The sequence below is a fragment of the Vicia villosa genome, linkage group LG7, assembly GCF_029867415.1.
Source record: "Vicia villosa cultivar HV-30 ecotype Madison, WI linkage group LG7, Vvil1.0, whole genome shotgun sequence".
Taxonomy (NCBI): Eukaryota; Viridiplantae; Streptophyta; class Magnoliopsida; order Fabales; family Fabaceae; genus Vicia; species Vicia villosa.
In genome coordinates, this window is record NC_081186.1 from 40320963 (window position 1) to 40333170 (window position 12208).

Below are 12208 nucleotides of genomic sequence, written 5' to 3' on the forward strand. Positions count from 1 at the left end.
CCTGCCCCTTGATGGTCAACATTTGAAATGATTAGCTTTTACTCCTCGGAGTTCTCAAGTCTCTTGAATGTTGACATGGTCAAGTTACTCACTGATTCTCACCATGGTAATTTCCTTGATGTTAAGCACATATTTTATATGCAAAAGAATGTTAATTCTAAGAATGATAATTCTAATACAAAGTCTATGTTAGTCTTGAAGTTTTAAAACTTTTTTATTGAAATGAGGTTGCGACCTCTTGTGAATGGATCACTAGTTGACACAACCTCGATTTTTGCATATGGAAGATAAAGCAAACATACGATACCAACATGGATATGAGTCTCGCTTCATTGGGAGTCAGTTAAACGCAATCTCTTCGGGGTGCGCTTTCAAGATAAACCCTACTTCAATTAGGACTTTTAAGGGTTGTAATTTGGTCGGGTTTACGGTTTTTAGAAAATAAAGGATTTTTAGGCTCAAAATTATTTGTACCCACCCCCTTCGTGATGTTCTCCAGTCCTATGTTCAATTAACTCGACACGAGTGTTCATCCCTTACAAGGAATTTGAAATGGTTGAGGAATCAATGAGGTTCTTTGGACATGGCGGTCACTCACCTTTTATTCTTCTGATTCATTGTCACACGACTTTGTTCTTGCTTGGCAATTTCATCGTCTTTTTTTTTTATGCTCCTTTTGTCATTTTTCTTTTCATCCTTTTCTTCTTATTATATATTTTTTTCCATTTCTTTTTTGCTATTATTTTTTTTGAACAAGTCGTGTGACCTCGCATTATCTTTGATTCGTTGGAGGTGATTGCGACCGCCTCACTCCTTTGATTTGATGAAGGATTACCATTGTGGCATCGTCATCTCTTGATCTCTTGATGGAATAAGGATAATCATTGCGGTCTTGACATTCCTCAACCTTTTGGAGGATAACCATTGTTGTATCCTTAGATGCATACCCTTTTGGTGAGTTTTGAAAGCTCGATCAAGTTAAATGAACGCTACCCTGCCCCAAGGTTAAAATAAGGGTTTTTGTGATTAGAAAAGAAACTCCTACTTCAAGGCTCAAAGGGGTTGAAGAGGGTCTATCTCCCTTATATCTCCGGTGTTTGGGGATTTGAAATAATGCCTGTACATCCTCAGTAGGGTTTTATTTAAAAGCACACAATCGGAGATTTTGCATTTTATCTTTCATCATTCTCCCTCAGCTTTTTGCCTAAGCAAGCGATTAATAAAGTTGGTATCGTATGCAAGCGAATCATTTTATGAGTGAAAACGAATGGGTTTCTTCAAGACACACATAAACAATGTATTTTATTTTCGTTCAGAAATTAACAAGTTTTTACATGCTAGCAATGCTTAAACAAACAATGAAAAATTACAAATGAGAATGCAGTAAAGAAACTAAATGAATGTCATTGTTGAGGAGACTTGACTCTGTCTGGACTTATTAATCTTGAATACTTTTTGCAGTTCTTTTCAAACACTTCAGATTACTCCAAAAGAGAACCTCAACGAAGTCACCCAAGAGTTGTAAATTTTTGCCTCGCTTTAGGGATTCGAGCAATGCGAGTGATGCAATGCTCAAGATAAGAGTACGTCTTGCTTATCCCTCGTGCGGGAGCCCCAAGCATAGTTGCTAGAATAGTAATCGCCATCATAAATGGGAAGAATCTTGTATGATCATCAACTCAAGAGAGCTACTTGTGGTGAAGAAGACCCAATACTAGAATCTTAACCAATTGTGATTCCGACAAACAAGGAAACGAATGAGCACAAGGCAATAGAATCACATCAATTTGTTTCTCATATTCTTCTTGTCTCTGTTAACTAGTAAGGCCACTGAGAAGGAGATCCTGAGAAAAGGCAACTGATATATGAAGTAGAACCTTGAAAATGAGAAGCATTGTGAAGAACACTCTTGATTACCACACGGAAGAAGATTCTGATGAAGTCGCCCAAGAATTTGTAATGCTTTAGGGATTCGAGCAATGCAAATGATGCAAAGCTCAAGATAAGAATACGTCTTGCTTATCCCTCGATCGGGAGCCCCAAGCAACTTCCACACATGTACAGGAGATGATTACCAATTTAGCTTCAATATCCATCATTAGGAGTGAGAGTGGACGATCCTTGCATTTCTTGATATCAGGCATTAGGCACAAACCAACAACATCTGAATCAGTGGCGTCACGACTTTTTATGGCTTTCAATCTTTTCTCCAAGAGGTGGAACCTTTTGCCAATTTCAATAATTGGAAACTTGCAGACTTCAATGATGTGAATTCTTTTTACCAAGAACAAGAATCTCAACATTATTTCAAACATTCTGATTCATAAGACTTTCTCATAAGTGAGATCTACATTTATATTTGACCTCTGAGGAACTTGTCTCAATTCTTCTTGTCAAAGAGGAAACGCTTGAATAACCTCCATACACTGATTCATTTCAGTCTCCATTTCTGTTCTCATCTCATTTAAAACCCACAGAGTTGTTCGAATATCAGCATTTGAGCACGTAACGGTGAGAAGTCAATTGTGTTGCTTAAGTCAGAATTTGAGTAGAAAGGGCCCCATAAGCTTCTGAGAGAACCCTGAAATGCATGATGGTATGAATGCAATGTGTTCGTTTATGGAGAATCCTAAAGTCTTTTCACACTTTTTCTTTTTCTTTTATTTTCTCTTTTTTTTTTTTTGAATCAAGGTTTGTTTTGTATATAGTATCTTTTCTATTTCCTTTTTCTTTTTCCTTTTTTTTTAGAAATAGACTTTAGGATCTCCCACAAATAAAGTGGATAAAGAAATGATGTTATGCAATGCAAAGGCATGGGATCAAGGTCCATATAATCTGAGTAGCAATCTGTGCAATCTCTGGATAACTTATGTAAAATCTCTGTATAAGTCAAATGTCCCATGATCAAAGGTTCGACGCCTTTTTGGAATACCAGAATATCAAGCACCAGGAGAATAGACCAAATAAAGGTCCGACCTCAAATATGAAGAGCCAAAGGTATGTAGGAGTCAAGGTTTCCTGTCCCACCCCAATCTCACGGGTATGAAGTCTAGACACGGACGGGTGGTCCCTAATGGTCACTAGGGTCTACAGTTCCCACGGGGTACAAAGTGTTTAAGGCAACAAGCGTGCCAGACACAGTGTTCCATGAAAGAACCTCGCCCAGTTGTGGTACCTCATGTCAAGCTCGATCGTAGCAAGAGCCACGGGAGTCGACATGAGCATCCACGCTAATCCTATGTGTCACTAGACATGATATGCAAGCAGAAAATAAGCATGCAAACATATATACCAGATATAAACATAAAAACAAATAAACACCCAATAAAAGAAACAAACAAAGGCTAGGATCGACTTGCTTAGGTATCCCCAGCAGAGTCGCCAGCTGTCGCACGCTCGCGAAAAATGAACAAAGTCGCCACCAATATATTTATCCCATAAGGGAAAGGAATATCAGAAAACCTAACAAAGGAAGGAACAGGGTCTTGCGACCAAAGAATCTAGGTACGGGAGTCGGTTACGCAAGGGGAAGGTATTAGCACCCCTCGCGCCCATCGTACTCGATGGTATCCACCTATGTTTGTTTCTATCTAAAGGGTGTGTACTATGTCTATGTCTACATGCGAATGAATGCAAAAGAAATACGGGGAAAAGAAGGAATATTTACAAATGTGCTCGTTCAAGCCCCGCGACTTGATGCCTACGTATCCTTTTCAGGAATCAGAGCGCCGTAGTTCGGCTCCATAGTTTTTGTTTGTTTTTGTGTTTTTTAGTTGGGCGGCGTTAACGTTCGCGCTCTTGCATAAGGGATCGACCTACGATGCGTATGAGCGGAAATAACGGTGCCCTTAAGAAAGGAGAGATGAGAGAGACTTTGAGTGTTTCGAGGAAATCCCTTAAGCAAGGGAAACTCGAGTTACTCTTTGGTTTGTGTTTTTTAGAAGTTGGGAACTTACGCCTGAATGGTACCCTTAAGCAAGGGAGATCCAAGCACTCGAACATTCCCTTAAGCAAGGGATGTTCAAGCTTCCATTCCCTTTTTAAGAATTTTCACTTTGATTATTAATGTTTTAAGTATTTTCTTTGTATTTTTTATGGGGAGTTTATTCAAGTATTTATTAGATGTTTTATGTTGAAAAAGAAAAAGAATGAAAGGAGGGAACTATTCCTAATTTCTAAATCTATGTTATTCTAATTCTAATAGAAAGGAACAAAATCTATTTAAGCATTTCACAATATAAAAAATATTCACAAAAATAAGAGGAACAAAATCTAAACTATTTATGAAAACATTCACAAGCAATTGCATTTTTATTCATGTTAGAAACCACTTTTGAATTAAAGACTAAAACTAATTATTTTTATGGTTCAACAACCAATCCAAAATCAAGGAAAACAACAATTAAAATTTCAAAAGATTCACAAAATTCTAAAAAGTCTAATTGGAGAGAAAACAATTTTTATCAACTTTTATTTAAGAAAAATGAATTAATATTCAAAAGAGTAAAGAGACACTATTTTTATTATTATTTTTTTATTTATTAACAGCAAAGGGGGGTGAATCATCAATTTCAAAATGAATTAAAACTATATCAAGAAGCAAACTGGGCCTTATTAGGGGGGTGCGAAGAGCATGGGCACGTAGAGGCCCAGTTATTGGATGGTGGTGTATTAGTAACAGGGGGTGCGGTCCAGAAACAATCCCAGGCCAGAAAATGCGAGGCCCATCGTTGCATAGTTATTGCATTTTCATTTCTGTGTTTCATTTATTCTCTTTTATTGAAACGTGACATATATGATACACAGACTCTGCATCAATTGGTCACACAACTTTTAAATGAATAAGACAAAATAAACTCGCAAACCAATCACACGCCAACACCTAACTGTCATACCCCAATTTTTGACCTAAGATACCACCTCATATCATTTGCATATACATCATTTGCATCTCTAACAAATTGCATAGCTTGTGTTTGTTACCTGTGACTCAGCAGGATTTAAACAAGAAATCACTCATCAGTACAAGCAACAATCAATTAGGGTTTTGTCTTCCCTTCATCTCAAAGGAATCATCTTCATCAACAATCAACATTTGGTCCTCAGAGATTCATTTCAACTAGCTCAAAGGCACTGAATCAACCAAATTAGGGTTTTGACTGAAGATAGCATACTCCTGACTTCTGCTCAGGATTTGACCTAACGACTTGGGACATGACCTCAAGACCCCAAGTGCATCATTTTGACCTAATCCATTGGCTCAAGACATCTCCTACACAAGGATTGATCAACAGTGAAATTTCAAATCATCAGATTAGGGTTTTGAACTATCAGGGACCAAAATCAGGGATCACATTTGGGAAACCCTAAAAATCCCCAGGAAGTCAATCAAAGGTTTCAATCATCTTCAAATAATCCCTATGACAATATCTAGTGGAAATTGCATCTCAATTCAAGATCCACAGTCATCAATTTCATCAGGTCGACAATTAGGGTTTTTTGACCTAATTCACTGAATAACTGACTTTTTAATCACGACATGGTGCCACAACTCAAACCATGGCTCAATATCCTCTAATGCTTCAATGTGATCCACTCATACCATTCATTTGGTGAGGATAGCCTGTTTCATTTGAAATCTCCAGAAACGCGATTCGTCAGAAAAAGTCAACTGTACAAGATCACCATTGACTTTTGGGGAATTTTGGTCAACCATGACTTTTGAAGTTTTGAATCATCAATATATGATATATGAAGTCATTTGATCAAGAAAAATCAAGAAAATCAATCAAGAATCAAAAAGTCAAAAGTTTGACTTTCATACTTAGAAAATTTTCTAAGTGTTTTTCAATGGTTTTTTCCAAACTTTGGAAGGGAATTTCTCAAAATTTCACCTACAAACTGAAAAAAACTTCCAACATGAAAGTTGTAGATTTTGATCCAATAAACAACTTTGACACATATAATTTTTTTCCATAAGATCAACCATTTAAGAGATATGGAGCTTCAAAGTTGGCCTCTTTTGAAAATTTCACTTAAAATCTCATTTTTCTCAAAGTTCATGGATCTTTTTCACCTATTTCCTTAAAGGTCTTGAAGAAACTTCCAACTAGGGTTTTTAAGTACATAACATGAGCTTTCCAAAATGTCCAAGAGCATGAAAAAATATGGAGTGTAGCCATGGTTTTGAATTTTGACATTAGTGAACTTTTCACTTGAATTTTCACCATTTTTCACTAAGTTTCAAGACTACATGACCTATAATCCAAGCAATGATGCATAGAAGCAATAATTGAATGATATTTTCTGATTAGAAGATCAGAATGGAAGAGGATAAGAAGCTAAATAAATAACCATGGTTAAGTCACTTTAACCATTTTGCATTAAATGTAAAGATTCCATTTTATCTCCAAATGCCAGATCACCATTCCTTGATCAACTTGCAAAGCTCTGAGTTCAGAATCCTTGGCCTATAAATAGAGGTCCAAACTCCATTCAAAAACACACCAAAACCTCATAAACATAGGTTTTCTCTTTCTTTCTTAGAATGCAAGTTTCATAGTTTTCAAAAGAGGTAAAATTCTCAACCTCTAAACCTTTGAATTTCTAAGCAAAGTGATGCTTCTAACACTTCCCAAATACCATGTGGAAGTTGTTTGAACCTTTGAAACCTTCCAAAAACATCAAAAACTCAGAATCACTCCCTCACTTCCCAAATATGCATAACCTTAGCCTCATCATGCCAAAATCAATTCCAGGCCAATTCTGCTCAAGCTAATCATCCAAACACATTCCATATACCATATGTGAACTATCCAAACACTCACACATGACCTGAAACATCTCCATCATCAAATTCGATTCACTCTTGAAGCTTCTACAGATCGGGTACCATGGCCATGCTCAGATGAATTTTGGAAGTTCCAAGCATCCAGACACCTTCAATAATCATCATTGAAGCTATCCAGATCGATACAAAGCATCTGTAACACCTATATTGAAGAATCAAATCTCCAGTTTTGTCGTTTTTGAGGTAAGAACACTTGAACTTCAAACTCTATGAATCATGCATCATAAATGAAATATTGCTTTGCCATCTTGTTTCTGCACTATCACTGATCATTAGCCCTCAATCAATTTCATAATTCATCAATCATACACGATTTCATGTTCAAATTCAGAATTAGGGTTCTTCAGGTTCATCCCAAAATTGATCACCTTAGAGCAAAAATAAATGAATTGTGAGGGTACCATCATGTTCTTCGTGAAAAACCGAGTGAGATAGACCTATCACTTGATCAAAACAACACAGTTTTAGAGATTTTCAAATTTCAGTTGGGATTGTGTTCTTGGCGCGTTTTTTGGTTCAGAAGTTTCAAATATCAATTTCAAAATATAATTAAATGGAAGCGTATGTATTACAAGCCACAAGCGTGGCTCAGTTGGCAAGTGTTTTGGTTGGTGAGAGAGAGGGCGTGGGTTCAAACCCTGGCAGGACCAAACTATTTTTTTTGACACTATTTTTCTTCATTTTTTTTACAAACTTCACTCAATTATTTAACCAATCAAATTAACTCATTTTTTACACACTTCTTATTTTATATATGTATTTTATGAATACCAAAAAAATCATCAAAATATATTTATTTGATACATTTTTAAATAGGTTTAAAATGACTTGTTTTTAAATATTTTTAAATACTTTAAATATTGTTTTTTCATTTGATTTTTCAAACTTAATCACTTGTAAATATTTTTGTGATCAAACCCTAATCGCTTAGGTCTTAATTAAGCATAAAATTTGTTTTTATATTAATTAAGTTGATTTCTTTCAAATTCAAACCATTTTAAAACAAGCGATCGCGATTCTTTTCAAAAAACGATAAACCATTTCTTTTTTGATTTCAAAGGAAACTTTTGATTAAATCTTTGTAATTGATCAATCGATTTTCAAAGCGATGTGGGGCCTCTCGAATATTAGAGAGTATAAGACCCACTCCTTTTTCTTTTTACACAGTCTTTTTATTCAAAATAAATAAACTTTCTTTCAAAACAAACTTTCAAACAGTTTTTCAAACGACGCGTCTGTAAATAAAACAATCAACCATGTTTTATAAAATAAAACAGGGGCCTCCACATAGGTATAAGTCCCATTCCAGTACATGAAATTAGGTATTTCATTGTACGCCTTTTGTACATATCTCAATCAATTTGTTTTTAACCTTGAATAACTAATCAAAAATGAAGGTTTTTTCTTTAAATCTTCCCAAAAATACCATGGGCCTCCATGTAGGTATAAGTCCAAAGCCCTTTGTAAATACTTGTTTACATAGCTTTTGAATAAACTCAAGTGGGTCTCTCCCCGAGTATAAGTCCCGAGCCCCGTGTATACAAATGGATCATGCTTACAGGTATATTTCCTTCATAAACTCCATTATATACACACACTTTGCCATATATATGTATAACTGTTCATATTTGTTCATGTACTTGTTCATATTTGTTCGTACTTGTTCATATTTGTGATTGTGTTATATATATGCTTGTTCAACTTAGTACAACACTAGGTTCCCCATAGCCTCCTATTGGGCTTCGTGCAAAGAATCTCCCTAGTTTAGGTTAGGACATAGAGTATGGTTTCCCGGTGAAATCGCTCTAAGAGCTCAAACCAACTATATCATGCCTCCCCTTGGGCTTTGTACAAACGACTTGTCCCTCCCATAGCCTCCTCTTGGGCTTACAATGCAAGGACCCTCGATAGTCCCTCCCATAGCCTCCTCTTGGGCTTACAATGCAAGGACCCTCGAATAGCCTCCTCTTGGGCTTCGTACAAGGACCCACGGGCTTCTTATAAGCATCCCCAATATCCAAATCAAATACCCTAGGAGATTAGACATTTATCATCTCTATGATAGGAGTATCTCTTCTATATCATCACAAACAATTAATCAATCAAACTTTTTTGCCACAAGGCTGGCTAATCAATCAAACTTTTTTTGCCACAAGGCTGGCTAATCAATCAAACCGTTTTGCCACCATACTGGCTGATTAATCAAAGTTTTTGTCACAAGGCTGACTTCATTGAAACTTTTGCCACAAGGCTCGCTGATTAATCAAAACTTTTTGTCACAAGGCTGACTTCATTGAAAGTTTATGCCACAAGGCTGGTTAAACAACAAAAACATCTTTATCATTCTAAGCGCCATAAGTGGCATGGCCCAGGGCTTATAATGAAAAGATTTTCAAACAAAATCAAACAGATGTATGTGATGATATAGATTAGATACATCGAACATTTAGATGACATTTGTCTCTTTTCCTTTGCTTCCACTAGCATAAGTGGGAACTACGATTGCTCTGACTTTCTCAACATCCCTTTGAGAATACGTAGGCACAAGGTCGTATCCTTGGCGAGCAAAACTTCTCTCTCAAACAATTCAAACCTTAGCACCCGTAGACCCCGAGCTACAGATGCTCTGATTCCCTCTAAGGGATATGTATGCAGAGGATCGCGATGATCTTTGCGAGCATAATCAAACAAACACCTTAGGTCCCACCTATTTCACAAGAACCTCCACCATAACAAAGGATGAAATAAACAAAACAAAGAAACCTATAGAGTACTATAGATACGTTGGGTGCTAATACCTTCCCTTTGTATAACGAACCCTCTTACCTGGAATCTCTCCCCCACTTATGCATTGCTTTTAGTTTTGGGCTTTGCATCTGTTTTTAGGTTATTGCAACTTTTTTCCTTTTCCTACTTTGGAAACAATAAAAAGTTTGGTCGGAACATAAGAAAAATCATTTTTTGAGCACTCGAGCCCAAAGAAGGCATCAGGTGTCTCATCCTGAAAAAAGATAACGAGTTTTCCCCGCGACAGAAAAATGGCGACTTCACTGGGGACAAAACTTTTTATTGTTTCCAAAGAAAGGGTTATTTCTATTTGTTTTGTTTTATTCTTGTTACATGTGTGGTTCTTTGGTTCTGTTACTTGTGTGGTTCTGTTACAAGTGATACATTATGGACAAATCCTAACCCGGATTAAGTACACATAAGAATTAGGTGGAGGGTATAGTCATGTATGGCATACAAGGAGTTCAATCCTTAAAAAGTCAGCATGAGAATCCTTCCGCTCAGTGGAGGTTCCTTGTTGGTAGTATATGTTTAGCAAGTTCAGTTGCGAAGACATTATTGCTTTCATTGAGCTGTAGAAGCTGAGTTGGCTGTAGAACCCATAACCCATCCTGGCCTTATTAGGTTGTGGTGCAGAAACTATTCAGGTGTAGACTTGGATTAGTTGTCATGCGGAGAACCACACTCAGACGAGTTTTTCTTGAGAATATTGCTGGCTCACAAGTTCAGTTGTGCAAGCCGGTAATATCCGAAAGAAAAATGTGGACTCTGACGTATCAGTAGAACATGTTTTGCAGGTGATAAACCCTAGTACTATCCCATGTTTGGTTCTCTAACCTCATGCTCGTGACGTTGGACCGTTGAACTTGTGTGTACCGTGTTTGTGTTACCATGTTTGTAGAGTTATGTTTGAATTACCATGTTTGCGCCACCATGTTTGTCGCACCATGTTTGCTTTACCATGTTTGAATATGTGGCATTCATGCATCCATGCATTCATACATTCATTAAAAACCCATCTTTTTCCATAAAAACATGATTTTTCAAAAAGTTTTAGAGAATTTTCTTTGCAAACATTATAGGATTAAGTTATGGAAGGGGTAAAAGGCATACCAAAAAGTACGATTTCAAAATGCCTAATGTGGAAAGACTGAAAGAGTTAGCATCTTCTGTACAAGATCCTTCTGATTTTAGGAAAAGCCATGGAAAGCTTTTGCCTATCTTGAACACTCATGTTGATGAAGGACTTCTCAAAACTCTGGTTCAGTTCTATGATCCCGTCTACCGGTGTTTCACCTTTCCAGACTATCAGTTGGTACCAACCTTGGAAGAATATGCCAATCTTTTGGGTATTCCTGTGTCTGACAAAATACCTTTCAATGGTTTGGAAGCCATTCCTAAGTCACCAGCCATTGCAGCAGGTATCCACTTGAAGAAATCTGAAGTAGAAAGTAATTGGACTACCAAAGGAAACCTTCCGGGCTTGACTTCGCAGTTTCTAATAAAGAAAGCCTTTGATTTCATTAAAATTGGTAGCATGATAGCTTTTGAAGCTGTACTAGCCTTGCTCATCTATGGGTTGGTTCTGTTTCCCAACGTCAACGACTTTGTTGATATCAACGCCATAAAGATCTTTCTGATTGGAAATCCTGTTCCGACTTTGCTTGGTGACACGTATTTCTCTATCCATCATAGGAATCGCCAAGGTGGTGGAATCATTATATGTTGTGCACCTCTTTTGTACAAATGGATTGTTTCACACTTACCTAAGTCTCCTATTTTCACGGAAAACCGAGAAGGTTTGCATTGGCCTCGAAGACTTATGTCCCTTACTAATAATGATATTCATTGGTATACCTTGGCTCGCTGCGGTACAGAAACCATTGATAGTTGTGGAGAGTTCGCCAACGTACCCCTCATTGGTACACAAGGAGGAATTAACTACAATCCGGTCCTAGCCCGACGACAACTTGGACATGCAAATTCAGTTAAACCAATTAGTCTCGCAGTGGAAAGCTACTTCTACCTAGAAGGAAAGGATCCTCAAGGGTTGAAAACAAGAATGGTAAGAGCCTGGTATGACGTCCGAAGAAAAGGAAAAGGTGAGATAAGGAACTGCATTGCTACGAACGCCTACACCTGCTGGGTGAAGAAAAGAGCAAGGGAATTTCAAATGCCTTATGATTATGAAAAACCCATGTTCCCTGCAGTGTCTCAACTACCCAACATTCCCATTGACACTACGGAAGAATACCAAGAGATTTTAGCCAAGATGAGGTTAGAAAAGGACTCTTGGGAAGAAAAGTTTCGTAAAACTGATGAGGAAAATAGAAAGTTGAAGAAAAGGGTGAAAGATCACGAAGAAACTCTTTATTATCAAGATGGTTGGCTCATGAGTAAAGATGAGAAGATCCGTCAGAAAGATGCTGCAATCAAGAGGTACATCAAAGAAAGCAAGAGAAATCTTGAAGGTTCAACAAGCAACGCTCCGATGCCTGATGACTGGAAGAATGTTGTTGACAAGCTGAGGACCGAAAAGGCCGAATTGAAAGCTCACTATGGGAAAGAAAT